General features: G+C 38.6%; 1 protein-coding gene across 3 annotated transcripts in view; it reads right to left on the reverse strand.

Annotated features, from left to right (window-relative positions):
• Positions 1-27184, reverse strand: part of TENM1 (teneurin transmembrane protein 1) — a 913380-nt gene that overhangs the window by 744013 nt on the left and 142183 nt on the right. For 2 of the 3 annotated variants that reach the window (XM_005872712.2, XM_014544958.1), the window contains exon 3: positions 7894-7923. The exons of the other annotated variant lie outside the window; for it this stretch is intronic. The gene's annotated coding sequence lies outside the window, so the exon portion shown is untranslated. The remainder of the gene's footprint in view (positions 1-7893; positions 7924-27184) is intronic. 3 annotated transcript variants of the gene reach the window in all.

The following is a 27184-nucleotide window of genomic DNA, read 5'->3' on the forward strand; positions in this document are numbered from 1 at the left end:
TTAAAAGATTTTATGGCTTTTTCAAAGGCAATAACAAAGCATGAAAATAAGTAATCATTTGACTTAGTGAACGAAACTGAATGAAATATTGTCATGCTGCATATTCAGTTCAGAGACTGCTAAGAACTTTTAAATTCAGTGATTCATGCAAACCATTTCATTTCCAATTCAATTTGCTTTAAATGAATGTTCTCTTGTTTGGTATTTGATTGACTGGTTTGAACTTAGGTCCAGTCTTTAAAACATTAGTTCAGTTTGGTAGAATTTCATACAAGCCTTTAAAGAGCTGCCTCCTAGCATAGCAAATCCTACATCAAGCAAAAAAGGAACTTGTTCAATGCTTGAAAGAGAAGGTCATAAGCCCTACAAGACCACAGAAGAGGATTGAGCCTGGGAACTCCTGCTATAAATTATCCCAAGCAGGGTTTCTTTAAGTGATAATGGCTCCTTCTAGTTTTTATTCAATTTACATATTTGAGCCCAAATATGTCTTTATTTAAAGGGAAAATGTTTGGCATAAGAAAAAAGTAAAAGGCCCAAATATATAATATTTACAAGTATAGAACTTAGGACAAAAATCCTTCATTTTCAGTAACTTTCAAATATGGTTTTTCTCAGAAATAGAAGTTCAGAAAATTAAAGTTTATGTCTCACCATACAGTACATTAATTTGCAGAGATGCACAGCAAATGTTACTAGTACATTCTTGCCTCAGCACCCCCAAAGAAAAGGTTTAGTTTTCCTTAGAATCCAAGTCAAGGGGTCTGAGGGAAAATCCAGTCTCATAAAAAATCCAGTGACATGAGTAGCTTCCCAAGCATTTTAGACCAGTTATTCCCCAAATAATATTGGTGTTCAAATAGATTTCAGTTTATGTAAGAGCCTTCCAGGTTAGGGCTGTATTGCCAGAGACTCTAGGAAAGAATTTGAAATGCTATTTGTTGACAGGGAGGGGGAGATATACAGTTTATCTAATAAAAACTTTACCTAATGCTCCCCCTATTTTAAGAAGCATTCACTTATGCTCATTACTTCTTGGGCTCCATTTGGGCTACTGTATCATTCATCTGAGCTTTCAGTAACTCAAGTTCAAGAGTGCTTATTCTAAGACTATTGGTAAAGCAGACAAATTCTGTCATGTTTGAACTGTGTGGCAGGTCACAGGTTTCTTAATACTGCTAAAGTTTGAAATGGCTTCTTGAGGCAGTTGTTTTTGTTTTATTTTTTTGTTTTGTTTAGGAAGGAGGTTCTTTTTAAATAAATAAACTAACTTCAGGCTCCCATTTAACCCTTTATACTTTTCCTTCTCATCCTTACTTTTTTTCTGAGACAGAGAGAGAGAGAGAGAGAGAGAGAGAATCAATGTTGACTTTAAAATATCCTGTAAATTTCTATAAATTCCAGTGAAAAGCTGATTAAGATTTAACCTGCAATGCTTTGGAAGACATATGATCAAAGGAAGAGTAAGAACTAATATTCTAGTACCATATGATAAAATGCACATAATTTTAAATAAAACACTTCCTAATTTGCATAATTGAGCAAAGAAAAACAAACTAATAATAAGCCACTGACTTGGAAATAATCACAACTGCTATGTGATTGTGAGAATTAGGAGCTTAACTGGGGGAAGCAATCTACAATGAAAAGAAGTGCTGATGGCAGCATGACAATGTTGAGGGCTTTGACCTAAAAGTTGCTGGCATGCCTCTTTAACCCGCCCCCCCAATTATTCCTGTTTAGGTTCTGCTCCATGATATTTGTGGGAAAGGTCTAGAAAAAACTTAATTAATGGAATGGAAAATAAACAAAAAGTACTAAGTTTCTTCACCTGGAGAGACAAAGGCTGAGAAGAAAGGTATATGATGGAAGACTAACAAATGAAGATTTGGATTGAACAAATCACATTTCAGACGATAAAATTAGGTAACACCCCATGAAATAGATAATGAAGTTTATGGCCAATGAATGGAATGAAATACTACTTTATATATCATTTATACATGAATTTTTTCAAATACAATACATTTAGGGAAAAGAAATAGGAACAAGACATGGTATTTAACCTCAAGTGTTCACATTCAAGTTGGGCAAATACACAAAACCTAAACATGTTAAAATGTTATAAATGATTTTAAAAAGGCACAGGCTATGAGTATCCTATCTAATAAAAGACAAAAAGGGTAATTGACCATAAGTTCGCTACGCTTCCCATTGGCTAATCAGGGTGATATGCAAATTAACTGCCAAGGAAGATGGCGGTTAATCGCCAACAAAGATGGCGGTTAATTTGCATACGTAGGCACAATGATAGGAGGCGAAAGGGGAAGCATGGTTATCGGAAACCCAGGTGGCAGGCAAGAGCCCTGCCCCCCCGGCCCTGGGTCAGAGAACCGGGGCCACCTTTGCCCGCCCCCCAGCTGGTGATCGGAGAAGCCAGAGGGGGGCAGGGAAGAGGCGGGCGCCGGGGCCCGCCTCTTCCCTGGCGCCCCCTGCCCAGGATAGGCGGCTGGAGAAGCCCCCATGTGCGACTGCCCCTGGGTTGCCGCGGCGATCCTACAGCAGGAAAGGGCGGCCTGCAGCCAGTCCCCCTTCACACCTGCCCCTGGGTCGCCTGGCGATCCCACAGCAGGAAAGGACGGCCTGCAGCCAGCCCCGCTTTGTGCCTGCCCCTGGGTCACCGCTGTGATCCCAGAGCAGGAAAGGGCGGCCCCACCCTGGCCACAGCTCAAGGGAGAGTTCAACACGCAGTGGAGGCCAGGAGCCTGAGAGATCAACACAGAGGGGCGCCTGCTCCAAGCCTCCACAGTGTAGCTGGGGGCAGGCCCCTAGCAGACACACACACACACACACACACACACACACACACACACACACGGGAGGCCTGCTCTGAGCCTCTGCTGCCAGACTGTGGCCGTCAGTAGTACATCCACTGAGGGCTCCCGGACTGTGAGAGGGGCAGGCTGGGCTGAGGGAACCCCACCCCCCAGTGCACGAATTTCGTGAACCAGGCCTCTAGTAAGAACATATTAGGAAATAGTTTTCTGAGGGAAGGTGATGGTTATGAAATGGAGGGTAGGAAGATTTGACAAAAGAGAGGGCATTTGAATTGGGTCTTGAACAATTACTTGAAAGTTCACTGGTATCAGAAGGGAAAGGAGGCTATTCTAAAAGAAACAAAGGCATTATAGAAACAAAATAAACAAGTTAATGAAACAGAGAATGGTCCAGGGAGGTTGAGGTATAGCTGGCATGAGATAAATAATGAGAAATAAGGCCAAAGGTAGGCAGAGCCTTAAATGCCAGCTCTGCCTTCTGGAGAATGATTCTACTTGTAAAGATTCAGGGGAATGAAAATTAGATCCAATAGGAGCACATGCTTAACTGTTTTTTACATATCTGAGGGGCTATGGTGTGATGTATTCTGTATGATTCAAACCAATAGACGGACATATTTGAACTCAGTAAAAAGAAGAGATGATGGGGTGATCATGGGGATGGAACAGTCTGCTTCAGAAGTTCTCCAGATGTTCTCAGTCACCTAATGCAATGCTGTAGAAGGTACTCAAGTATTATATAAATACTAGAGGCCCAATGCATAAAATTCGTGCATGGGAGGGGGTGCTGTCCCTCAGCCCGGCCTGCACCCTCTCCAATCTGGGACCCATTGGGGGATCGGGCCTACACCGGCAGTCGGACATCCCTCTCACAATCTGGGACTGCTGGCTCCTAACTGCTTGCCTGCCTGCCTGCCTGATCGCCCCTAACCGATCCCCTGCGGGCCTGATTGACGCCTAACTGCTCCCCTGCCAGCCCAGTCGCCCCCAACTGCCCTCCCCTGCTGGCCTGATCGCCCCCAACTGCCCTCCCCTGCCTGCCATCTTGTGGCAGCCATCTTGTGACAACATGGAGGCGGCCATCTTCTGGTGGCCATCTTGTGACGACGTGGTCAGCCATCTTGTGATGATGTGGGGGCAGCCATCTTGTTATGATGATGTGGTGGCCATCCTGTGATGACCTTGTGTAGCGCCACCTAGGCTTTTATTATATAGGACTAGAGGCCCAATGCACAAAAATCATGCAAGAGTAGGCCTTCCTTACCCCAGCTGCCAGCACCAGCTTCACCCTGGTACCTGGGACCCGCGCTTCCCTCGCAGCCCTGGCTTCATCCGGAACCATCCAGTCTAATTAGCATATTACGCTTTTATTATTATAGATGTTATTGAAGTTTGGATTAAACAACCTTTCAGATCCCTTCCAAGTGGGATTCTATTCACTCTTCCACAAGAGAACTCTTCAAATAGGATATATATATATATATATATATATATCCTGCTCTGTTTATTTTACCTCAAATACTTTAAATTCCTTTACACATTTTGCATATATATCTTAAATTTACACAATATTTTATGTCAATTATGTCTCCATAAAGCTGGGTAAAAAAAATAGTAACTACAGCATGCTTTACCCACACCTTTCTGGTTCATCTCTTCCTGGATACCATCATATGTGGTCAGCCCATGTTCCTAATTAAATCTGACACCAAAAATTGAGCATACTGCTTACTTCCCAAAAAGGGAACTAGATTCCCATGTTACTAATTAGAATTTTATGTACAGTAAAACCTCAATTAACTGAAGCCCAACTAATGAAACATTTTATTTCATGTTCTATACTCAACTTTTATGAGAAAAAGTAACATGGTGACTAAGCGAGCAGATATCTTGAATTTACTGAAATAAAAACAAACTCATCTCCCAAGAAGTGGCTTACACTAATATAAATCATCACGATCTCCTACTTTTCCTGTACAATAAGAACTGCTTTCAAAATGAGGGGGGCATTCTTAATGATGAATGTAAGACCTTGAAAAAATTTCAAATACTAAAACACAATTATGTTCACTAAACTGTACTTATTAAGGTAGTAAAGTGGACTACAATTTTATAAAAAGTTTCAACCACAAAGACTGAAATAAAAGACAGCTGTTGATTTCTTAAAAGCCTCAATTAGCCCAGCCAGTGAGGCTCCATGGTTGAGTGTCAACCTATGAACCAATAGGTCACAGTTTGATTCCCAGTCAGGGCACATGCCCGGATTGTGGGCTCAATCTCCAATGTGGGGTGTGCAGGAAGCAGCTGATCAATGAGTCTGTGTCATCACTGATGTTTCTCTCTCTCTCTCCCTCTCCCTTCCTCTCTGAAATCAATACAAATATACATATATTTTTAAAAGCCTCAATTAACAACCTCTTCCCTAAGCATCTACTTAATTAAGACTTTTCTACATTACAGATTCATGTCCTTCACTATTATGTGTGAGGGGGAAGGGAATGTTTCATTTTCACCTCTGTACCTACCAGTGATCTGGCACCTAGTGTTCAATAAATATTTGTTGGGTGAATTAATAATATACAAATATCTTCTATATAATAAAAGCCTAAGCGACCATTATGGCGAACAACCAGAACGACCGGTCGCTATGATGTGCAATGACCACCAGGGGGCAGATGCTCAACCCAGGAGCTGCCCCCTGGTGGTCAGTGCACTCCCACAGGGGGAGCACTGCTCAGCCAGAAGCTGGGCTCACGGCTGGTGAGTGCAGCAGCAGTGGTGGGAGCTTCTCCTGCCACCGCCTCCGTGGCAGCGCTAAGGAGCAGCGAGCAGGCGGGCAGTAAGGAGCAAGGGGTCCCAGACTGCAAGAGGGCACAAGCTGGGTTTGAGGGGACCCCCCCCCAGTGCATGAATTTTGTGCACCGGGCCTCTAGTTAGTTATTATATTAGCCTGCCTCAGTAGCCACATTCTCTCTTTTCATCCTCAAAAAGTTGCTAGTTCTGTAGTTATATACTGCTGTCAGGTCCTACACTTAAGATACATAAATATAAATATGGTACATGCAACATTATGGTACATTCATCATATTAGACTGTAGCCAGTAAAGCCAAATGGGGTCTTGAAGGTCATCTAATTTAACCATATAATTTTACACAGGTGAAAATTAAGGTACAGAAAACTTAAGTGACTTGGTAAAGGTCATATAGCTTGTTAGTGACAGAGGCAGGACTAAAACATTGTTTTTTCTTTCTCTCAGTCCTGTGAGTTTTCCTCTACAACAACTTGGCTCCACATTTTTTAAGTGAAGTAGGAAACTGATATACATTTTTTTGTGGTGACACAAGAAGTTGCTCAGAAATGTCATGGACATGGACAACAGTGTAGTGATTACTGGCAGGAGGTGGAGGAGGCCATAAGGGGGATAAATAGTGTTGGATGAAGACTTGACTTGGGGTGGTGAATACACAGTACAGTGTACAGATGAAGTGTTGTGGAATTGTGCACCCGAAACCCATATCATTTTGTTAACCAGTGCCACCCTAATACATTCAATTAAAAAAGAAAAAGAAACGTCATTCCATTTTGACAACAGAATTTTCTGGCACAAAGACGGCTGGTTTTCCTCTCTTTTATTGCAAAGGTATCTTGTATGTTTATTTTATGTCTTTGCTACTCTAAAATCAATCTCATGATGTTTTAAGAGACAATAAAATCCAGAATAATATGGCATAGATTTATCTATCCGTGGCAGCAATGCAGGAATTGCCATATCCTATTACTTGTCAGTAATTTATAAGACTACCTGTTGGGCAGAGTTGCTTTGTGTTATCAAAGTAATAAATTCTCACTTCATTTTTAAGAAACTGTAATTCTTGATGAATGAACTGCCCACTCAGGGACTGTCATGAAGCAAGGTTTGGAGCACTAGTAGTCAAAGGTTTAAGGGACTGTAATGACTAAAAAATCTTTAGAAGTCTAGGGAAGAAATTGTCAGGCATCACTGGTAAACCTTCCAGGTCTGATGGAATTTTCCATGCCCCTTTGGTTTTATATTTCAAGTGGTTTTGAATGTTATGAATGCTATGTTCAGGATGTTATCTATGGATTTTTATTTTTTTAATATATTTTATTGATTTTTTACAGAGAGGAAGGGAGAGGGATAGAGAGTTAGAAACATTGATGAGAGAGAAACATTGATCAGCTGCCTCCTGCACACTCCCCACTGGGGATGTGCCCGCAACCCAGGTACATGCCCTTGACTGGAATCGAACCCGGGACCCTTGAGTCCGCAGGCCGATGCTCTATCCACTGAGCCAAACCGGTTAGGGCTATCTATGGATTTTTATGATAAAAAGCTGGTCATGTGCCTTATGATCACATTGAGAGATTACCTCTAGATAGAAGCTTCAAAGACTACAGTCTGGAATGACAAGCTAAAATCTAGCCTGGGCAATTAAAGAAAAATTTTACTCCTGGCAAACAAGCCTCAGTAGGGATTCAGAAGCTGCTAGTCGATAAAAGTATCCCAATATTTCGGATCAAACCTGTGCATTACATTGAGGCACAAAGCAGAGGGCAGGAAAATTAGTGTGCTATGCACTGTCAATCCTCTAAGCCAGTGGTTCTCAACCTTCTGGCCCTTTAAATACAGTTCCTCATGTTGTGACCCAACCATACAATTATTTTCATTGCTACTTCATAACTGTAATGTTGCTACTGTTATGAATCGTAATGTAAATATCTAATATGCAGCAGGATGGTCGGCGACCCCTGTGAAAGGGTCGTTCGACCGCCAAAGGGGTCGCGACCCACAGGATGAGAACCGCTGCCTAAGCAGTCAATAATGTGTGGACATGGAGGGAAATTTTAACGGAAAGAAACCTGATAACTGATGAAATTATTAAGAAAAACAATAAACACAAAAATAATCCCATTTCTTCAGTTTGTGAACTGTGGTATCTATATGATCTTTGGGAAAATGGGATACATGATGAAGGAGATTAAAAGCATTCTAAAACTGAATGGATAATCAACTCAAAAATATTACATACTTACTTTGCTGTTACGGTCAATCATAAAGTGCACCTGAAAAAATAAAAACGCAATTTCAATTAACTTGATCTTTTATGTTTATATAATCAGAAATGATAGCATAGGTTTTTGTTGTTGTTTTTCATTCACACATCAGAAAGGCCATTTGAAGAAAAGTGGGCTTTTACAACTCTAATGCTTTATGGGCAATTTTTTTTCACTTTTATAATGGTAATTAAAAGTCAAAATAGGAGTTACCTGCAATATATTTCTTTTCTGTATCTGTTGATTGTCAACACTGGTTTTTCTGAGTCATTGTAGGTATATGGATAAGAAAATGAGCAGTCATCATTTTCAGAATAAATGATAGTGTGGACCATGGGCAGGAGGGACTATTGACTGCCAAGGTTACTGTTCCGTTTATCACTTCAGGGTCTACCTAGTGAATTTTTACTTCATTAATCAATGATCAAACACTTAATAAGTTCCTTCCAAGTCAGGGAACATCATTCACCAGGCTCATCATTGCAGAGCTGAGTTGCAACAGATTATTGCCACAACAAATTACTGAGATGCTTGACAAACTAGCTTATAATGTTTCATTCTTACCCTGTCAGGTAAAATTTGGCAGAATTAGGATTGACATCAAAGGCATTTCTGAAAAGGTCATGATCTTATCACATCACTTAGATTAAGTACTGTAAGGATTTGCTTCAAGTTGGTTGGGAAATCTTTAAAATTTTAGACAACTTGGAGAAGACATTCAGAGATTTCTCCCCTAGTGATCTCACTAAATTTTTTGGAAAGCTGGAGGGCATGATGTTGACAGGGCTGCTTACTGAAATAACTCATAAGACTGAAAAATAGTTTGGTCAGTGTTTACATGACTTCACCAGAAGCCAGAGAAAAGATAATCAGTTGCATCCCACTTTTTGTCTGTGTTTTACCTACATGTCTCCATAATATATTTACCTTACCTGTTTCCATGCTAATCACTCTAGGCCTGGCTCCTCAGGCTGGCCCTTCTAGCCTATTCGCTCAGACACAAAACTGATCTTATATAAGTTACTGCTTAGGCACTGGTCACACCACATAGTACCACACCACACAATATCACATCCTATCATCTAAGTCAGTGATTCCCAAAGTGGGCGCTACCGCCCCCCGGTGGGCGCTGCAGCGATCCAGGGGGGCGGTGATGGCCACAGGAGCATTTGGGGGCGATGAGTAACTGCTATTAAAATTTAAAAAAAATTAATTTCCAGGGGCTGAGTAATATTTTTTCTGGAAAGGGGGCGGTAGGCCAAATAAGTTTGGGAACCACTGATCTAAGTCCTTCCTAAGTCAGCTTCTAAATATTTTGGATCAGCACCACCCAGGTTATAAATTATCTCTATCACCTGGGGCCTTTACCATTCGAATCTCGTCATTTCTACCTACTCATCAATGATATATGTCAACCATGGGTCTGTTTTTCAGTCTTGGGTCTGTTTCCAATAGTTTCTTATCTATCAATATCCCCTAGTACAGACTCACTACTCTAGTCAGCTCTATAGCAACACTAATTACACTAAGACTATTTTCCACTCCAGGCCACTGCTCATACTATGTCCCTATCCATCCTACTTCCTTTTCCCATCATTTAGCCACACCCTACCCATCACATATCATTAAAGGTCCCTTTCTGCCTGGCCAGTATTGCTCAGTGGTTGAGCATTGACCTATGAACTAGGAGGTCAGGGTTCAATTCCTGGTCAAGGCACATGCCCAGGTTGTGGGCTCAATCCCCAGTGGGGGTTGTGCAGGAGGCAGCAGACCAATGATTCTTTCTTATCATTGATGTTTCTATCTCACTCCCTCTCCCTTCCTCTCTAAAATCAATTTAAAAATATACATATTATTAAAAAGGTCCCTTTCTTCAGAAGGCCTTCCATGATCACTTCAACAATGATAGAAGCTACAATTTTTAAGCATATATTACTTGACACTTTGAATCCTTTAAAGTTTTATTGAGATACTAGAGTCCCGGTGCATGAAAATTTGTGCACTGGAGGGGGGTGGTCCCTCAGCCTGGCCTGCCCCCTCTCACAGTCTGGGAGCCCTCTGGCCTCCCTCTGGGGTAGGGGACCAGGCTGATCAGGGGAAGGCACCGCCCCCATCACCCCACTGCTGCTGCCACTGCTGGCTTCCACAGCTGCGAGGCCTGAGCTCCAAGCCTTGCATCCACCAGGGCTCACAGCTGCCTGAGCCCACAGCTGCCTGAGCCCCGGGCCTCACCAGCCACTGTGGCTTTGTCCGGATGGACATCCAGATGGACATCAGGAAGACGTCTGCTCTAATTAGCATATTATCCTTTCATTAGTATAGATAATTTATATACCATAAAATATACCAACTACAATGTACAATTCAATGGTTTTTTTATTTAAGTCAAGGAGTTGTGCAACCATAACCACAAACCAATTTTATTAATCCTCACCCGAGGATATTTTTCCATTGATTTTTAGGGAGAGTGGAAGAGAGAGGGAAAGACAGAGAGACACATTGATGTGAGAGAAACTTATTGATTGGTTGCCTCCTGCATGAGCCCCTACCAGGGCCCATGCTGGGGAGAAGCCTGCAACCAAGGTATGTGCCCTTGACAGAAATCGAACCTGGGACCTTTTGGTCTGCAGGCGGATGCTCTATCCACTGAGTTAAATCAGCTAGGGCACCACAAACAAATTTTAGAATATTTACATCACCTCCAAAACATCCCGTGCTCATTTGTAGTCATTCTCTGTTCCCACTCCCAGCCTTTGGTAACCACTAATCTATTGTGTCTCTATAGATTTTCCTTTTCAGAGCATTATATTGTATATGAATGCAGTCATACAGTATGTAGACTTTTGCTTCTGGATTCTTTAACTTAGCAAAGTGTTTTTGAGATTTATCCATGTTGTAGCATATATCAGAACTTCATTCTTTTTTATGGCTGACTAATATTCCATTGTATGGATATGCCACCTTTTACTCATCCATTCACCAGTTTATAGACATTTGGGTTGGGTAAAATTTTTGGTTTTAGGAATAACAACACTGTTATGAACATTAAAATACGTTTTTAGACATACATTTTTATTATACGTGTGTATGTATCTAGCAGTAGAATTGTTAGAGAACATGGTAAACTTTTTTCATATGGTAAATTTATGTTTAACTTTTTTAATATATTGCCTTACAACTCACCCATTTAAAATATACAATTTATTTGATTTTAGGATATTCATAATGTTGTGCAACTATCACCACAATTAATTTCTGAACATTTTCACTACCCTGAAAAGAAGCCCCATACCCTTGTATTCATTGTTGACAATGTTCAAAAGATGCCTATAAGTTAGGTATTACATCCCTAGTTTTACAGGTAAAGAAATAGTGGCTTAGCCAAACCACATACTGATAAGTATCAGAGCCGGATACATTTGAAGCCACTGTGTATAGCTTACAGTATTTCCACATCACCAAGCTGTCACTAATCCTCAGAGTCCATCTTCTCTAAGATCATTCCAGAATGCTCCTTTGATTTCCTATTTACATATCTCCTTTAGTGCTCACCAATTTCCTTATCTATGTCTTATACCTCAAAAATGATGCCTTGTCTCTACAACTAAACCATAAGCATATGAAGAACAGGAAGCGTGTACTATATCCTTTGACTTTTTATATCAGTCCCAAAAAGTGCTGTGAAAAGAGCTCAATAACCTAACCGGCATGGCTCAGTGTTTGAGTGTTGACCTATGAACCAGGAGGTCACGGTTCAATTTCCGGTCAGTGATCCAGTTGTAGGCTCAATCCCCAGTGTGGGGCATGCAGGAGGCAGCCGATCAATGATTCTCTCTCAACATTGATGTTTCTATCTCTCTCTCCCTCTCCCTTCTTCTCTGAAATCAATAAAGACGTATTTTTAAAAAAGAGCTCAATATTTTTATTAATAAAAGATATTCCTTATTATTAACCTAAACCTGTACTATTATTAAAAGTCAGTTTTCAGTCTTTTTCTTTCATGTCAACATAGCACCACCAGCTGAAGCTCCATCATATTTTACAGTCGCGTACCCCATAACCACCTACTTTTAATTGGTAATATATGTATATCTGTACCATGCAGTCTTTTAGATCCTTATGTTTTACCTGAACTTGGGATTTATCCTCCAGGTGTTAATGTAAATATGTTAGACCTTGACTTCCCAAATTGATAAAAAAAACTTCTCATGGGCAAATGCATGTCTTTTTGTTTTGGGTCCTTTGTGTTAAGCAACAGTGATCAATAAGCAGCATGTGTCTAATAAATGCTTCTTCCAGTGTTTGAATGCCATGGTGATGAAGGAGTCTCTCATGATGAATTTTTTTTCTCTGGAGTGGAGTCTGGCATTCTTCTATATGCTGAGCTTGCTGCTGTTGTGCTGTGTGCCTTTGGGAAAACCGCTGCTCTGCCTTGGCTCCCTGCTTTGCCATCTGTGGCATGGGCATTGTATGAATGAGAAAATTTCACCAGCGCTTCCCACTCCTGAACCATCTTTTCAATATGCTTACTAGACCTTTTCAGTCATACATTCAGTAGTTTCAATATCCAGTCATTTTTACCTTGATATTAATGATGTGCTTACTGAAAACTCTTACCACCTTCCTACACTTATTTTTATGAACCCAGGCAATTTTTCACCTTTTGTAGCAAATAAATATGTATTCTCTTTTCCTCAATTTGAGATAACTTTGTCCTATCATAATTTAAAATTTCAAAACTATTTTCTTATGTCTAGAGCTCTTCCTTTCAAAGGAAAATCTGCTCTCCTGGATTCCCTTCTTAGGACACATCCTACAGCAACTTTCCTGCCTCATTAAATTTGTGTTTGCATTTTCCATTACTGCTGTTTTTTTTCTTTAGAAAAAACTGAGAAACATATGACTCATCAACATTAAATGCTGTCATATTTCAAAAGAAATGAGGCGTTTTCTTATTAACTGATAGAAAAACAAGCATAAAATATGATAAGGGATAAAATAATTGGAAGGAACATGAAATTGTCCCTAATTTTTAACCAGAGAAACTATTTAAATGACTGTTTTATTTTTAAACAGTGCCTTACACTTTATATATAGTTCTGAAAGTACCTAAACCAGCAGGTTAATTTCAAAATGTTATTAGATAACATTTATACACTTAATAATAGATCCTGTTACCATGGAATCTTAACTGAATTTTCTAGCTCTGGGAGTTGATTTTTTAGCAATTAAGCCCTTAGCTCTAATGTTTCATTAACAGATTTTTTATATGAATGTAATTATTTGGATGAGGATATTGAAAACATTTCCTAGTTTGCAAATGATACTCAAATTGGAAGAAAAGCAAATGATGAAGGAACTGTAATCAAAACCTTAACGATACATATTATTCAGGTGACTGAGTCAATATAAGGCAAAATATATTATCATACTAATGACTCTTGGGAACAAGAAAGTACATAGATCTCCCTATTCTCTGATATATCACCATCTCTACTCTTACCTTTTACCACCTCCCCCACCCAACAACACTCCCTAAGAATAGTAAGCAATAAAAGTGATCAGAAAGAAGCAAAAATTCCTTGAAATTATTGGCCTCAGGAAAAGTAGAACCAGGAGATTTTTAGTGGTTTAATAATCTGCCAATGCTAAGATAAATCAACCAAAGTAATCCTGTTTATGTCCAAGATGCTCATTATCGTACATCTGGACTTGAACCACCAGTATTGATCATTCTCTTTGTTCTGAACCATTGCTTCATAGTAGTACTTAACTAATTAAAATGTGATAGCTAGCCCAAGTGTTGAAACAGATGGAGAAATACAATGTTTTCATATTTGGATTATTCTCACTGAATGGAAAAATCAGAAATGTATTATCATAACTTATATGAAGAAGAGGAGGACAAATCCTGGGGCCTGATAACAAAGAATGCACACTCTTGGGTTGACAGTAACTGGGGAATTTTGAGGGCGTGATCAAATCATAGGGTGCTGGAGGCAAGAGCAGCCACCTGGCAGGGAAATGGCAGAGGAATAAGTCTTTTAGAAAGAAACTTTAGGTATAAACTTAAAGGGTCTTTCTGTACAAACAGGGGTTCTGGATATCAAGTGTCATGTGTTTAGTGAGTAGAACTGTTATGTAAACCCAATTCAGCTGTTTTAACCAAGAATTATATTCTAGATCAGCAGTTCTCAACCTTGGCTGCACATTAGAATCACCTGGGAATCTTTTAAAAATCCTGATTTCTGGGCCTCATCCTCCGGAAATTCTGTTTCTTTGTTATGGGGTGAGGCCACAACATTAGTAACAAAGAAACAGAATTTCCGAAGGATGAGGCCCAGAAATCAGGATTTTAAAAAGATTCCCAGGTGATTCTAATGTGCAGCCAAGGTTGAGAACAACTGTTCTAGATATTTTTAAAAAGGATGAAGCAATGAAGTGTTTGCAATTAGAGAGTAACCAGTTGGGATCCTAGTTGAGTGACTTGAAACTTGTTACTAACCTGTATGAGTTTCAGTTTTCTAATTCATAGAATTATTGTGAAGAATAAGAGAAGACATTGTGTCTCATAGTAAAATAGATACTTGCTAAACAGTTTTATTGTAATTAGTATTAGTGATAAAATATGTGCTTTCCATTTACCCCACCTCATGACCTACTGCTTATTAATGGCAGTGTTTCCTCATTTAAGTTTCCAGTTTTATATTTATAATGCACCTCTTGGTAGCTGAATCTGCAACCCAAATCTATAGTGATGATGGTAAACATGCAGAAATAATAAAGGGATTGGAAGAAATAAACAGAAAATAAAAGGTACTGTCCCCATACTTAAAATGTGTTTGTCATCTGGCTGGGGAGCTAAAGCATGAGTATTGACATAAAATGGTTTACGAGGTAACATCCTTAATAAGATTAGTCAAAATATTTTGAACACTTCGTAAGTGTTCACAACTGTGTCGGTCATAGTTTTCGCTATTTTACATGTGTTAACTCATTTATTACCCACAACAATTCTGTAAGTTAAGGACTATTATTACTCCAATTTTACAGATGAAGAAGCTGACAACAGAGGCTTAAGATAGTTCTCCATAGTCATATAGGTAGTAAGTGGCAGTGGCAGGATTCAAATCCATCTCTAAAGCCCATGCTGTTCAACACCTCACTGTTCTGCCTCTCATCTCAATCAATCATCTACCGAAAAAGTAACTAAAGGCTGTATATTGACAACTAAATGATCTTATGAAGAGATTAAGAAGTACAAATTGGTAGTTACAGAATAATCATGGGGATGTAAAGTACAGCATAGGGAGTATAGTTAATAATACTGTAATTACTAAGTATGATGTCAGATGGGTAGTAGATTTATTATTGGGGTGATCACTTTGTAAGCCATACAAATGTCTGATCACTATGTTGTACACCTGAAACTAATATAATATTGTATGCCAACTGTAATTGAAAAGTAAAAAAAATAAATAAAAAGAAAACTAAATGATCTTAAACAACCAAGAAAGACTGAATAATACACAAAGATGATAAATGTCTCTAAAGTAATGGAATAAAACTCAATGCTTCATTCATTAATAAGGTGGAACACGTTGAAAAGGCCAACAAACAAGGAATACTGCCACCATAAATTTCTGGTTTACTTGCTGAAAAGCAAGCTATCTGAGGATATTCAGTAGCATCTAAATATACTGTCTATTTCAATCTCCATTTATCAGAGACCTTCCTTGAGTAAGGACTATTTCTGCAATAAAAAATGCTGGTCATATTGGAACAATATATTTCAAAGCCACATTTTTTCACAATAATCATAATGAAAATCTTTCTGTATATTACAACTATCTCTGATAAACAATATGCAATTTATATTGAATGATTTTTCATCTTGCCCAAATTTCATTTCTAATGGTTGCTTACTAGTATGTTCTGCCACAAACATTTCTCAGATAAACCTCTTTTAGTTGTGGGAACACTTTCTTGACTATATTATTTCTCCATTGTCCTATCTATTCAAACAGGCTACAATAAAATCCCATTATGTGATTTTTCATGGGATTGAGTAAAGAAAACATCATAAAGAGGAAAATAATAAAAGTAAGATATATTGCTCCATGGAGACTTTCCTCGGAAGCTCTCTTTGTAGTAGACAGCTGTGCACTCACATCTGTTTCAGGACAACATGGAGATGGTAAGGATTCATGTGCAGCGTCCCTGTTTTCATAACCCTGTTCCCCACCTCTAAAGGTTCTCTTTACACTGGGTATAGTATAAGGAACCACTTGAGGCTGAGATGACAAGCAGGGGAAGTCATGCCTCACTTATTTGAGACTAAGGTCACTGACTGCCCCAGGTCCTGCACTTCATGCACATTTTCTAGTGTTCTCCAGCTCATTTTTTTAGCTCAATGCTACTCAAAGGTTGGTGCATGGAGAGCAGCACCAGCATGGGCATCATCTGGAAGCGTGTATAAATGCAGGCTCCCAGCCCCACCTCGGACCTACTGCATGGATCTGTAACAAGGTCCTCTGGTGATTCCTGTGCACATTCATGTTTGAGAAAGCAGTGCTCTAGAGATCACAAGATGCCCACTTGAAGAAAATTCAATAAACAATGAAAAATGAAAGGGTGAAATTAAGAGAAGAAAATCACAAAAGCAGATATATTTACGAAGCATCAACAAGCTTACTGGTGAGCCTCATTAACCCCATTTCTTTCCTCAATTTGTTGGGAGGAAATATCAGCCTGAAGGAAATACAAACTTAGCTAGGCTGTAGAAAATTCTCACTTTATTATAATCAGAATTAGTCTTATTATAAGCTAACATTTGTTGAGTTATTATTATATATCAGGCATCTTGTTAGATACTTTCCGTACATTATCCTTTAAATCCTCACATGTACCATATGAAGTCAGTATTTTCTTCCCTGATTCCTAGGTGGCGAAACTGGGACTCAGAAAAAGTACAATGCCTAAGTCACATAGCTAAAAATGGCAAACATAAAGCCATGTCGGTGTGACTTTGGAACCTGAGCTCATGACCACTTACTGCCTTTCTGATCTTTTCTCTATTGTGATTCCTAGCTGTTATTTCTGGCACGATGTTAATGCACTTCCATTCTATATCTACTCTCGGTGAGAAAGACATTTCTCCAATGGTGCAAAAATTTCTATTCAAGGTTTCATTCAGCTCTGCCTGCAAGTTCTCCAGAGATATCTAACCTCACTCTTGGAGGAGTCCCGGGCTTTGAATCTCTCTGGCTTCCCCATTCCCCACACATACCTTGAACTCTTATTTTCTCTGTCTTCTGGTTTAACTGAATCAGACTGACTTAGCAATGGTTAGGTTTGTTTTATTCTTTGTAAAATTCAACATTTTAATCTATCTTTCTGGGAGAAACTTTTGTCCTGATCCTCTTATCAGCCATGTAGCTTTTCATTCTAAGCTCTGTTAGGGCAGTAGCTTCATCTATCTGGTTCTTCACTATATCCCCAGAGCTTAGGACAGTGCCTAACATATAATAAGCACTCAAAAACACAGTAGCCTCCCCCCTTATCTGCAGGAGATACATTCCAAGAGCCCTACTGGATGCCTAAAACTGCTAATATATAGAACCCTATATATATATACTTTTTGTTTTCCTATACATACACACATACATACATACATACATACATACCTATGATAAAGTTTAACATAACTTAGGCATAATAAGATATTAACAACAGTAAGTAATAAGATAGAACAATTATAACAATATGCTGTAATGAAAGTTATATGAATGGCTTCAAGTAAAGTAAGGGTTACTTGAACACAAGCACTGCCATACTATGACAGTCGATCTGATAACTGAGATAGCTACTATAAGGGACTAACAAAGCATGGAACATATACCAGTATAGTGTGGAGCACTGGACAAAAGGATTATTCACATCCTGGGTGAAGTGGAGCAGTACAGAGCAAGGTTCCATCACATTTACACAGAGCGGCACACAATTTAAAACTTGTGAATTGTTTACTTCTGGAATTTTCCATTTAATATTTTCAAACCGCAGTGACCATGGGTAACTGAAACTATGGAAAGTGAAACTGAGGAAAGAGAAACCGCAGATAAAAAGGGGGACTACTGTATTTGTTGACTGAACAAATAAATCTTGGTGAGAGCAATTTCTATGGAATGCATATTCATTGGACCTCTATCCACACTCACTCACTAGATATATCTCTATTCTCACAGTTTAAAAACCATGTGTCCACTCCTCAATTTATAACTTCAATTCTGACCACACCCTGAACTTCATACTCATGTACCTATCTGCTTACCACTTGGTAATCACCACTTGGTTACAGTATGGGCATCTCAAATTTAACATGTTCAAAATCTGTCCCTTGGTTTTCCTCCCAAACCTTCCCCACTCTTATAACCCCACCCCTATAAATAGCATCCCTACTTACCCAAGTTACTCAGACCAAAAAACTTGGTGCGCTCCCCTCTTTCCCTCCAATCAATCAACAAGTTTTATCAGGTTTACCTTCAAAACACCTTCTGACTCTAGTCACTGCTCACCACCTCCACCACTCCAACTCTTGTCCATATCACCCACCATCAGCCAGCACCCAGACTATGGCAATAACCTCTTAACTGGTCTCAGCATTTCAATTCTTGTCTTCCTAAAATAACTTTCTACCCAGAAAACAGGGTAATCCTTCTAAAACATAAATTAGATTGCCTAACTCTTCAGCCCAAAGGCCTCCAAAGGCTTTCCATCATACTTAAAATAAAACTGAATTCCACACCATGGTTCCCAGGGCCCCACACAAACTGCCCCTGCCACCCTTGTATCACTAAGCTCCAATCTTACTGGCTTGCTTTTTGTTCTTCTAATACTAAAAGCTTAATACCACCTCAGGGCACATTCATTTATTAATAAATCTGTTTGGAATGCTGGCCCCCTCCACCTAGGATTTGTACAGCTGGCCCCTGCACTTCATTCATGTCTCTGATCAAGTGTCACCTCCTCAGAGAGAAGGCCCATGACAATCATAGCTAAAATAACACTCCAGCTGCACTACACCATCCTTTTTATTGCCTTGTCTTGGTTTATTTTTCTTTATAACATGTATTCCTAACTAATATATGTACATTTGTTAACTTATTGTTTGTGTTCCCATTAAAATGCAAGTTCCAGAAAAGCAGAAACTTGGTCAACCTTGTTTATTGTATCTCTGGTTCCTAGAACACAATCTGGTATGTGGTAAGCACACCAAAGTATTTGTTGACTGAATGAAGGGTGGTGGGTACCACATTTGTTTTTTAAACTTTCCTCATACTATTCTCTTTACAAGCCAACTGAATATGTGCATTTTTCCTCTTCCATACAGCCCAACATCTCTTAGGGTCTTTCCACAAAGATTCAGTTTCCCATTGAACAAATGCATCTACTTCTTGGTTTATTTACAAAACATAAAGAATTATCATACTCCAATCCCGTAAAAGCCTAATCCTCCCTATTTTTAATTCCTGAATTCCTGGGGTCTATCTAGATTGTATTTTTTTACTTTCATCAATCAAGTCTATTTAACTCCACATGTATTGGTTCCCACTCCTATACTACTCTGAGGTTCAATGTGCCCTACCTGAACTTTTGTACCCTGGTCTGGACTATGGAAAAATCTAGCAGCCTAAAATCCTCGTGTGTGTGTGTGTGTGTATGTGTGTGTGTGTGTGTGTGTGTGTGTGTGTGTGAGAGAGAGAGAGAGAGAGAGAGAGAGAGAGAGAGAGATCTAAGAGATTAACAAAGTTTTCCAAACCCACCCAAATCCTTGTATTTTAAAAGATGCCAAAAACCATGGCAACCATATGCTGCTAACTTTTTGTAACAGCCCTAATTTCACAGAATTTTATTTCCAGTGATTGCCATTCATTAAAGGAAATATAGTGTATGTATATCTTGTGAAATTGTCACCATGAATTCATTCACATATTAAGGGGGGGGGGGGTTTGAATCTTTCGTCAGATCATGTGTCCCTACTTAAGTCTCAGATAATAGGCCACTGTGACCATAGCCCTGTTGCTCTGTTAGCCTAGATTCTGGATCCCCACAGACTACTGGAGTAGCCTCTGCCTTGTCATCTCCTTACCAATTTTCATAAGGAGGGTGGAAGTCAAGGTGGGGATTCTCAGGTCCATCAGTGAAAATCAGTTTTCCTTTCTTCCTATATGTTCCTAGTTGGTTTTAGTTGACTGTGAAATCACAGAGGATAGGAGGATTGTAGCTAAAAAAGTTGGGAGGTATCTTTTCATATCCTTCCATCACCCTTTGTCTCACCTGTCCCTTCTTTTTCCCCATACTTACATCCTCTCTTCTCCAGACATAGGGGCACTAGATTCCTTCACATTACTCTGGCTACCAGCAGCTTTGATGTGTCACACCTCAGCCAGCCAGCCATCTATTCAACAAATCTTGACTGAGCATTACAACCTACTGGGAACTGTGCTGGGGATGGAAAGGCGATGAAGCATGATCTTTAAGTGCCACTTGCTTAAGGAGCATTTCCTGAGAGCTATTTCCTTCATTTATATCTTCAGTACTTAGACTGACAGCTCACCTGATATTCTGTCCTGGTAGGATCAGCTAATACTACTAATAATGAAGTATCTTTTTGTAAAAACATCAGTATTTTCATTAAAAATTCATTGGTCTCCTGCAGCCCCTAATATATAATAGTAATAACAACAGGGACCATTTTAATTGTCTACTATATCCCAGGCAATGAACTAAGTGTTTTATAGACATTTTATCTCTTAAACCATAACAACTAAAGCTCAGAGATATTAAGTCATTTACCCAAAGTCACTAAATAGTAGCAGAGCTGGGGTCTCTCTGACCCCAAACCTCAAGTTTGTAATTCTCTTTCATGATGGATTGATTAAATGTCTTAACCCAAAGCACAGCCATTTTGAATGGCAGGATTGTTTGAGAGACCTATATGGTACCTCCACCATCATATTAGGGAGAGAGCAAAGGAACAATTGACATATGGGTGAACAACCAGTAGATAGTCCTGAACCAGCAGTAAAAAGTTTTAGGAAAGTAAATGGTCAACCTTTTGATGTGCTTACTTGTGAACAGAAGCTGAGTTCATTACTGGGACATTTTGGAGGTCTTTTCAGGATTAGGTAACTAAGCAGTTCGCAAGTGTAATTTGATACCTACATAAGAGCAAAAGAGCTATCCTGATCCAGGCCAAAAGATCCAACCACAAACCAGTGAACAGTTGACTGTCTAGAGCAGCGGTTCTCAACCTGTGGGTCGCGACCCCTTTGGGGGTCGAACGACCCTTTCACAGGGGTCGCCTAAGACCATCGGAAAACATATATATAATTACATATTGTTTTAGTGATTAATCACTATGCTTTAATTATGTTCAATTTGTAACAAGGAAATTGGGGGTCACCACAACATGAGGAACTGTATTAAAGGGTTGCGGCATTAGGAAGGTTGAGAACCAGTGGTCTAGAGTTTTGGAAATTCTGTAAAGTTTCATTGATCCCAATGCCAATCTTTTAATTTGATCAGTCTCAGGTATGAAATGTACAGGGGGAGAAAAAAGTTACATACTCAAATGACAACTGTAATTGTTTATGCAATATAGTTGTAAATACCTGTACATTATTCTATCATAATAGATGTACCATAATGTTTCCATCTTGCTGTCATTTAGATTTTTCAGTCTTTTATCATTACTAGTAATAATAAAAATTATTGGCCTTGCATATATCTGTACACATTCTGATTATTTTCTCTTGATTGTTTTCTAGATACAAGATTTCTGGGTTAAAGCTTAATAGCTTTTTAAGGATCTTTGTACATACATGTATTGCCATTTGTATTCCAGAAAGATTCAACTAATTTATATTCTTATAGAAATCTATAAGCATGTCTTTATCACAGCATTTTCACAAGAATTTATTTATAATCTCTGTGAATATGATCAACAACAAACCCTGCTTCCATTTTGCATTTGTATTTTCCAAAAGTTTATTGTCCGTTTACATTCCTTTTTATTTCCTAGTCATATCTTTGCCATTTTCCTATATGGGTATTCATCCTTTTCTTATTAATTTATAAAATATATTTGTATATTACAGACATTAGGCTTTCACTTTATATATATATATATATATTTTTTAAATATATATATTTTCCATGTTTAAAATTTGTCATTTTATTCTAAAGATGTTTTTAAGAAAAAATATTGGTTTTTATAGATTTAAATCCTTTTCTTCTATGATTTCTTCTCATCATACAATCAGTTAAATAGTGAATTCTATTTGCTTCTATTTTTAAACTTTTTGAAGACTTAACTCTTAAATGTTTCAAAAATTTATTTAAGTATATGGTGTGAAGTGTCACTCTAATCTGAGAATTTATGCTAAATTCCCTCACCTTCCAAACAGCCAATTTTCCAAGAAGTATTTATTAAATAATTCTATCTCCATTGTTTTTTATGTTTCTTTTATAATAAAAAGTAAGCCCAACCACAGTGGCTCAGTGGTTGAGCACTGGCCTATGAACCAAGAGGTCATGGTTCTATTACCGGTCAGGGCATATGCAGGATTGCCAACTCAATCCCCAGTGTGGGGCATGTAGGAGGCAGCCAATCATTGATTCTCTCTCATCATTGATGTTTCTATCTCTCTCTCCTTCTCCTTTCCTCTCTCAAATAAATAAAAAATATATTTTTAAAAAGTAATATTATTTCAGGACCACCATCTAGTTCATTTTATTCACCTCTCCATTCTTAAAACCTTGACCATACTAGTCATTATTATAACTCTGGTGCATTTTAATATCTCTTGCTGATGTTTTAAAAATATTTTTAACTATTAAATTCTGCTTATTCTTCTAAAATGAATTTCAGAACCATTATATTAAAAGTAAACAGAAATCTTATTAAATTTATATGGAACCTATAAATTAATTTTGAATTTCCTATACCAATAAACCTATAAATCAATTAAACTGGAAAAATTTATATATTCTAAATATTCAGATATCCTAGCCAAAAATATGGTGTATCTCTTCATTTATTCAAATTTAACTTTGTTTCTCCAGAAAAATTGGTAGTTTTAAGGAAAATACAGGCCTTATGGTTTTCTTATTTAAATTATTAGAATTTGAAATTTCTTATTGTTAAATATTACCAATAAACTCTTTTTTCATATTTATAATTTCTAACTGGTTATTGCTGATATATCAACAGAGAAGTATACCATAATCCATAAGGGTTACATTAATAGACCATTACAAAAAAAGAGAGGAAACACTGTTATTTAGGAAACCTATTCTCTGCTGGAAGTTGTCCGCCGTAGAATCAAAGAGTTATGATATTACATACCACCCATCAAACTAAGAGAATTTAAGGCCATGTTCTCATTCAACAGTCATCATTCTCAGATGAGAGAGAAACCATTTATCAAGACACAGGAAGAAAGGAAGTAGCTATAACACAAGTCAAAGCACTGGGAAAAAACAATGATTCTGATTAAATTTTCAAAAGAAATTTTCAGTGTTCAATTGTGTTTGGTAAGTTTAAATCCCAAATGAAATTTTAGAGGAGATGTTATATGCCCTTGAAAAGCAGGTTTATAATGAAAATGCTGACAGAACTTTTGAGAGAAAATTTTAGTATCATGAGTACCTCTAATGTCACTTACATGTAAGTAACAAAATCTGTATACTTAGGCAGTATATATAAACTGATAAGGCTTTATTCTACTTATCTTATTCAATGTCCATTGTTTTCCATTATGCTACTATTAGGAAATAACTTTTCAATAAATGTTAAATCATAATTTCAATATCCTATATAATAAAAGGCTAATATGCAAATCAACTGAATGGCAGAAAAACTGGTCACTATGACACGCACTGCCCACTAGGGGGCAGATGCCCAACGCAGGAGCTGCCCCCCTGGTGGTCAGTGCACTCCCACAGGGGGAGCGCGGCTTATCCAGAAGCCAGGCTTATGGCTGGTGAGCGCAGGGGCAGTGGCGGGAGCCTCTCCTGCCTCTGTGGCAGCACTAAGGATGTCCAACTGACAGCCTAAGCCATCAGTCAGACATCCCCCAAGGGCTCCCAGACTGTGAGAGGGCACAGGCCTGGCTGAGGGACCCACCCCCTGAGTGCACGAATTTCGTGCACCAGGCCTCTAGTTTTATATAGAAAAGCATTCTCTTCTAACTCATTAATTATAAATACTGCCTGTGATATCTGGACACAAACAGATAAGATAGTTTTTTATCTTTTTAAAAATGAATTGTGCATACCATTTATTACTTTTTAAACTAAAAAAAAAATGTTCACGCATTTCTCTGACTCCCACCCCACACCCTGCCTCTTGAAACCATCAATCTGTTCTCTGTTTCTATAACCTTGGGTTTTGTTTTTGTTTTATTTTGGGGGTTTTTTAGATTCCATATATAAAAGAGATCATACAGTATTTGTCTTCCTCTAGCTAACTTATTTCACTTAGTATGATAACCTCAAGATCCATCCATATTGCAAGAAATGGCAAGATTTCATTCTTTTTATGGCCAACTAATATCCCATTGTGTACATATGCAACAATTTCTTTATTCACTCACCCATCAATGGACACTTAGGTTGTTTCTATGTCTTAGCTATTGTAAGTTATGTTGAAATGAATATGGGGACGCAGAAATCTTTTCACACATATCAGCAACTTTCTTGTAAAGATGTAGGTTGATTCAGTGAATCTAAAATCCACAGAAGGCTTTGTACATCTATGAAAGTCATCATCACACAAATTTTCTAATAAAGAAAACAGTAAAATTTTGGGCAAAGCAATATGAAACATAAGAAGAATTCTTGTTACCTACAATCTGAAGTCACAAATAAGAGACTAGTAAAAGTGAGAGGTCACTACTTTTCTAAACCAATAATCAGCATTTGCTGGTCATCTGTGACCTTATAGCAGCTTCTATGAAGATCACTGGGATTACAAGCAAAGAAGTAAATATACAAAATGAAATGGAATGAAAAGCAGGAGCATCCCATTTTTACAAAATCAAGTAAATACTTTAAAAAAAAACCTACATTGATGAAGGTAGGTCAGACATAGGAACCAAGTGAAATATCTCCTAATGGCCAAAGATGGAAAAATTTGAGCCACAAAATGAAGCAGTGTTGGATTACAACCCAAAATATAAAACAAATATCTACAAGTCCATACTGATACAAATCAATGATTGACTAAATAAATGAGTGGGAAGAAGATGTGAATCTCCTATGCAATATTCCAAATGATTTATGTAGATATTCTGCCTTTAAGGATGTGGAGTCTAACTCCTACTCATTAATGTGGCTGCACATAATGACTTCCTTTCAAAGAGTACAGTATAGAAAGGGGGGAAGGAGTAACTTGACAGTAGAGAAACCTAACAAACACTATCTCGGTGATCCAAGGCCAACATCAACAATGATAAGTCATGTTGATAATATGCTCTGTTGTTATTTTGTGAAGAAAATGGCATTTTATTCACCTCTGTGGTCTTTTTCCAAAAACCATAACCCCAGTGTAATCATAAGGAAAACATAAGACACATTCCAAAGGGGGCCATTCTACAAAATAGCAGACCTAAACTCCTCACAATTGCCAAAGTCAAAAGCAGAGTCTGAGAAACAGTCACAGCCAAAAGGAGACTGGGGAAACATGACAACTAAGTGTAATGTGGTAATCTGGATAGGATTCTAGAACAGGAAAAGGTCATCAGATAGAAACTAAGGAAATCTGAATAAACTATAAAAACTGAAATGTCAATAAATAGCAGCATAATAAATATGAAAGTAAATAACTGCTGAAAGAATTAAAAGAGGGTAGACAAAATGTGGCAGAATAGACGGATATGTCCCGAGCCTTGTCCTGGATCAGATAGAATGAGCAGATTAAATGAATAACATTCACCCTGAATTGGTGAAGGACTCAGCTGGTGAGACAATTTTCAGCCCTGAAGGGCAGAGGACCCCTGGAGAAAGGTAAAATCAAGGATCTGGGCTGGAGAAAACTGCCAGACCTCTGAGCCCAGAGGGTCAGAGGGAAACCGCAAGGCACCGAGCTGCATTCCTTGGGACAGGCACAGAGTCTGACTGTGAAAAGGAGGTCCACAGGACTGCTGGTGGCAGGGAATTCTAGATCTGGTTCCACAGTCACGAAAGGCTGAGCCCAGACTGTGCAGTGCTGGCAGGAGAGGGGCTCTCAGAGGCACAGCTCTTTCCCCTCTCTGTGGCCTTTACTTTTCTTCACTGAACCTAGTTCATAGGACTTTTCGGATGCAGACACAAACCCATGGCTGAGGTGCAGGAGAAAGGGCGAACTTGTGGAGTCTGGGGAGAGAAGAGGGTCCAGGAGAAGTGGCAGCAAGTCTGGTGCTGAGTCATACCTGACTCCCGGGACTTGGGCAGCCAATGTCTCCTGAAGAGACAGCCCCTCCCTCCAGTCTCCAGGCAACCAATACAGCCAAACCCAGAATACACCCTGAATGGTACAAATGATTAAAAAAAATCTGAATAGTTCCTGAGAGTCCACAGGGACTGGCCTAAATAAAGTCCTTCAGTCCCAGCAACAGGAAACTGAGAAACCCAGACAGTACAGAAGACTGGGATCTTAAGCCAGCCAAAGGAACAACACTTCACTTTTTCATTTATATTTTATTTTATTTTATTATTTTGTTATCTCTTTTTTTCATTATTTTCCTTTTTTTCATTTGTTTCTTTATTTTCTATTTCTTTTCTCATTATTTTTCCATCATTCTAATTTATTTTATTTACTTTTTATACCATGTTTAAATCAATTTTTTTGTAAATTCATTATTATTATTATTTTCTTCTCGTTCTCTTTCTTTGTATCCACTCATCCCCACTAGCCAGAGGAGCCACCACTGCTGCAAACAGCACCCAACACAGGAGCAGCTACCGCCACAACCTCCCGAGGAGCAACCGCAGCCCGAGAAGCCACTGCCACCCAAGGAGCAGCCCCAGCACGACTTGACGTCTCGATCCGTTGGTGGGAACAAAAATGGGTAGACAAAGATACCCCCAAAGAAAAGGAGGAATTGTCAGAAGTGCAGCTAAGTGAAAGGGAGGTAATATGTTAGAAAAAGAATTCAGAGTAAGGGTCATACAGTTCATAAACTAGATGGATGAAAAAAATCAACAACTTATGTAAGAATCAAGAAGA

Source organism: Myotis brandtii, unplaced genomic scaffold, assembly GCF_000412655.1.
Source record: "Myotis brandtii unplaced genomic scaffold, ASM41265v1 scaffold39, whole genome shotgun sequence".
Classification (NCBI taxonomy): domain Eukaryota; kingdom Metazoa; phylum Chordata; class Mammalia; order Chiroptera; family Vespertilionidae; genus Myotis; species Myotis brandtii.